Source organism: Magallana gigas, chromosome 6 (genome assembly GCF_963853765.1).
Source record: "Magallana gigas chromosome 6, xbMagGiga1.1, whole genome shotgun sequence".
NCBI lineage: Eukaryota > Metazoa > Mollusca > Bivalvia > Ostreida > Ostreidae > Magallana > Magallana gigas.
The window spans coordinates 32,237,749-32,243,562 of record NC_088858.1 but is presented as its reverse complement, the minus strand read 5'-3'; positions in this window follow the sequence as shown (position 1 = coordinate 32,243,562).

Genomic DNA, 5,814 nt, shown 5'->3' with positions numbered 1-5,814 from the left:
ATGCATATTTCGCTTTAAACTGCGTCATTTTTAACTTGTTTTTAACGCAAGAAATAGATAGCTACGTCCTACTGAAAGTCCAAGGTCTTATTAAAATGATTCTAATACTATTGACTTCAGCATATTCCTTAAAAAAGCTCTTTTAATCTTTGATTGAAGATCTCCATTAACGCATGTCCAAAAAATTTTTTTTAACTGTAAATAGTACATAAGTCTTAAAAAATATACTAAAATATAGAGAATAATATATCACCTATAGTTAAACACGATAATTTGTTCAAACATATGATGACATGTTTCTGACATAAATGTCATTGAATAAAATAATAAAATAAATGTCAATCAAAGACATTTCACTGCTCTTAATTCTTTGTTTGGCAAATTAAATCTATAAACAGTGTATTGAGGTCAATCTAGACAAACGAGATTAATATAGTAGGCCAATTTCTATTGTACGAATATGGGCACATTCATTTAAAAAAAAAATACAAACTATTGTATTTTAACAAGGTTGGTTTGTAAAAGATGGTATGCACTAATCCAATATACTTAAACAACGTATTTGTACATTTTTCTAGAGCTTATATTGAAGTCCTAGCCTGTTACTAGGTCAGTGACCTAAACTTTTGATGCATGCTCTCTCTCTCTCTCTCTCTCTCTCTCTCTCTCTCTCTCTCTCTCTCTCTCTCTCTCTCTCTCTCTCTCTCTCTCTCTCTCTCTCTCTCTCTCTCTCTCTCTCTCTCTCTCTCTCTCTCTCTCTCTCTCTCTCTCTCTCTCTCTCTCTCGTGTACGCATATAGTGGCCTCGGGATATCTTTAAGTTTGCCACTATGATTTTCTGGTTGAAAATGAAGAAATACAATGAGGTTAGAACAATGTACATGTAACTACAATTGGGGGGGGGGGGGGGGGGGGGTCATATATATTGTCTAACACAAAGAAACTTTGTCGATGTAATAATATCAATATAAATACAGATTTTAATTCATGGTATTGGGATGGGATTGCAGTTTTCATTCTGTAATGAATTATAATATCAATACAGATTTTAATTCAATGTTTTGTGGATGGGATTTCAGTTTTCAGCCGAGCTAGTGTACACTAAATTTCTCTCGGTGCCCGCTGTTCATTTTCACAATATAATAAGCTGTCAAGTAAATGTAGTCGAGATATATCGAGGTTTGACTGTACATGTATGTATAAATCTTATCAATGATTAAATATCTCTACGTATGTGTTCAAACATTCTTTTTATCGTAAATGCTGTACAAAATGTTCAACAATATACTAAAACAGAGAATACTTTATCGTAAAAGTGAAAAAATAAATTATGGGAAAAATAATTTTGGATGTGCTAATTAACGAATAATGACATCTTTGTGACGTAGCTTTCATAGAACAAAGGATTCTACACCAATATGCTCGACTTCTTAGATGGACCATCTTCCAAAGTCAGGGTTTCTGATCGACTCGAGCTCCGGTCTACATTTATGTAGAGCGAAGCGGATCAGACGATGACTTAGGAAGATGTTGATGGACAATATTAACCTTTATATGTTGAGATCAGTCTAGACAAACTGGATTTAACATTTGACATTAGTAATCTTAGTTTTTAATGAGGAATATGTCCACAGTTTAGTTTAAAACCTTAAATATACTATAAACAATTAAGTTGAATTTTGATTTCGGCTTTAATGAAACCATAGGAGCCCCCTATGTATGTATATGTTCATTCCTGAAAGCAACAAGACCCGCAACTCGGCTAAGGAAGAGGCCAAAGTTTGCTTCATGCAAAGTTTGCTTCATATTTTAGACTTTATATAAACTATTTATATAAATGTTAACTGTTAAAAAAAACATAAAAATATCTTTTGAAATTTGCGTTAAGTTTGAAACCTTAGTCTTTTTCGACCGAGATCAGAAGCATACAACATACTGTTTTATTACTAAGGGCAGATAGTGAAAAGTAAATCTTTGTAGATGGATTTACATGTATACCTTATGTTAAACTAAGGAATTCAGGTCTGTAATTTGTTACTTTAAATACATGTATAGCCTATAGTTTGGAGTACTTTGAATTATGAGAGAAAAATCTTAAATGGAACATATGTATAAGTATGCTTAAAACTTTACAACTTTAAGCATTCCGGATGTTACCCTTACATTGAAGGATATTAAGTATCAACGAATGCAAATATAAATGACGATTGCAAATTGATTTCAATTGCGATTTCAATTGCAAAATTTAATATTGTTTTCAAAGAAAACCAAACAGAAAACAAATAGTTCTTATCAACGAAGATATATATGGGAGAAAGTTCGTTATTTATTGGATTAAAAGGGAAATTAAATAAACTATAAATCCAGCATTTTTTAAACTAGTTAATTTTGTTTTTCAAATCGGTCAATTTTAAACAGATGTTAACCACTTTTAATTAATGACAAACGGAACTTATTAAAATTGAATCGATTTTAATTGTGTTTCTTCTATCAATTGGAATATCAATATTTTCCTTATTTCGTTCATTCTTCCTCTCTTTTCAACGTAGCTGCACTTAAAAAAAAATCAAATTATTATTTCATCACCAAATTTTCATTGCTGCGAATTATACCAGAACTGCGTGTAGTGTAGCTGAGTCTATAAAAAATATTTGTAATTATTTATAAGTTGCATTAAAAAGATATAAAAAAAATTATGTCAAACATTTTAAAGGAAATTGTTCGTTTTTGGTATACAAGAGAATCTAAAACAAAAATCCGATGGGATGCGGTGGTATAAATCAATTGGTAAATCCCCTGGGGTAGTCGTACACTTCGGAGGCTGGGTGGTCAGGAAACACCCATCTGATCTACATTGAATTTTAAGCTAAAACTAAAATTTGTGTCATATATATATATATATATATATATATATATATATATATATATATATATATATACATATATATATATATATATATATATATATATATATATATATATATATATATATATATATATATATATATATATATATATATATATATATAAACGACATTTAGCATAGAAGAAAAAAAAATCATATATTTTAGCTTCAGAAAAGGCTTCACAACATCCCAATATCCCTAAAAACGTGATTTTATAGCTTTAGGGTGGTCTTAGGACAAGGTAGGTGATGTCTTAAAGTTAGGACAAAGTTATGACGTTTCCTAAATTTAGGAGAGCCTTGAGAAACAGACTTAAGACTAAGACGTATCCTAAGATGTACTTAGGACATACCATAGTCCTAAGATAGCTTCGTGAACATGCCTGCTAATTTTTTAATTTTTTTTTTAGCTCTTTTTATCAAGGAGATTCAAAGAGTAAAAATAAATGGTCACAACCATCCATCCCTCTTAAAAGATGTCCTGTAGATCTCACTTGACCTAAATAAAAAAAAACCGCCAAAATTAGATGGCCCTGCGCGGAAGTAACAATGATAATGCTGGATGCGGTTAGTCACAAGAAGGAACAACAAAGAATTAATTCCCATGAGATTTTCCAAAATTTGATTTATAACGTGCCATTGAACAAGGATCCACGGAAACTAACTGAACAGGAACTCTACAGGAAAACGCGAAATAATCCGGTAATTAATCCTTGTGAAAATATTCGGGACCTTTTTTCCAATTGATTTGAAAATGTTGGATTGGGATAACTTAACTTTTACAATAAACTTTAAACATTATTGAGGTTTTTTGGTTGTTTGGTTTTCGAATCTTTCGACTTTTAACTGTTGTTTTTTTTGTTTGTTTATTTTTGTTTTTCGCAAGTACATGTATTATGAAAAGGACTGAAAATTTTTGTGACGCATAATTTTTCTGAAGCTTTAACTTTTAACTTTTATGTTTTCATAATTCAACCTTGACCTCGAACTTAATGAGTGATGGGTATAAAACTAACCCTGACCTTAAAGGCCGCCAAATATGAAGTTTTTATTTAAAAAAAAAAGAAGAAGTTATGAAGGTTTAAGTGCACAAAAAGCAGAATGGCTTTACAGATATAAAATCGAAATCAAATTATCCTAATCTTCGATCTTAGAGCATAAATATCTCTAATTGTCCTACGGAAGGGTTCGGAAGGGGGGGGGTGGGGTGGGTCAGGGAAATATTCTTCGGAAGGGCAATGTATTTGACTTAAACTTTTATATTTTATGGATGTGTTTAAACTATGGATCATAACAGTGAAAGACGAAAATTATTGGGATTTTTTCGGACCTTGAGTGTATAGAAGTTTATATCATGCATCTGTATGGTTATTGCATGTGACTTACTTATGCTTAGTGGATTTGAAATAGACAAGTGGACAGCAAAATAGCTTAAATATTATTGTTATTGAATATCTGTCAATCGTTTTTAAAGGTGATCCGTGTCAAAACATCTGAATATTAATGCCAAAGAAAACCTGGCGGTCATTTTGATTTAAAAGGTTCTTTATTACAAAGGGAGATATCACTAAATTAATTGTAAAGTATACTATATAAAAAAAAAAACCCGGCCATGTAGACATTTGTGAATATGAATTCTTGTTTGCGGCTGTAATTTCATATATTAAAAAGGGGGTGATTGCTTGAATTGAAAGCAATCGATTTAGATTTAGATAGATTTATTTCTTTTCTTTTTTTAATTCTTTGTCCTAAGAGAAGATTCAAATTAGGAAGAGAGTTTGCAAACAAACAAATTAGTTATGAAATAAAGTGCAAATGGTAAAAATAATGATTATACTGCGTTCATATTATATATGATATTTAACCCGCAAATGATGAACATGTAAAGTTCAGTTATCATACTTTGCTTGCTAAAGTCGAGTGTAGTATGTTTTAATAAAAATACACAAACTCTGTCTGTCTGTCTGTCTTGTCTGTCTGTCTGTCTGTTTCTCTCTCTCTCTCTCTCTCTCTCTCTCTATCTTGGTGAAATATCAACAAGGAAAGGATGAACTTATTGCTATGAAATACATGATAAATATTTCCGCAAAAAAGTCCTTTTCTAAAATTTTGAAATAAATTATTAAAATCTTCCCTTTGTAAATCATAATGTTTAAATCTTTAGGTTGCTTTTAAAAGAATTTTAAGCTGAATTGACACGGATTGGTCCATTAAATGATTTTTCTTGAGTGACATGAATTTGCTCCGCCTTAAAATATCATTATTCACCAATTTCTACTTATTATTCACACAATTCTTAATATATGCACACTTACTTCATTGATATTCACACTTTTTGAATTTTTATTAGGCAGCTCTGCAAACGAAAGACTCTGATTGGGTAGAAGCCTGAAGAGAGTGTGCATAAATGATAAACCCACGTGGGTTTAGAGCTGATAAACAGCTGTTGATCTGACCAATCAGTATGCTCCAAATATGGCTAGCTCTACTACAGTCTGCTTTGTTACCGGCAGTCGAAACGTGTGTATATGTGTGTGGTATTTTACAAGGCGTTCACACGAATCTTAGACGTTCGTTTTGGATTGTAAACTTTTAATTGCAAGTATTTGTTTATTTGGACGCTTATTAGAGCGTTATCTATGTCTAGTGCACGTGTGTTCTGATACCTATTGTGTATGGATATTTATAATTGGTCAATACGTCATTATTGTGCCGTTTTAGGGGATGTAAAAATTCTGTAGGGAGTTCGTTTCATGGCGAGATCGATGATTTAATGTAGGGGAATACTTCGACCGCCAGTATCAGGGATGTGAATGTCTATATATCTCAGGAATAGTTCTTTGTGCGGCGTGTGAAAGTTCTACAGTGTGTCTATTTATCTAAAGTTTTCCTGGAATTTAGGTGACTCGA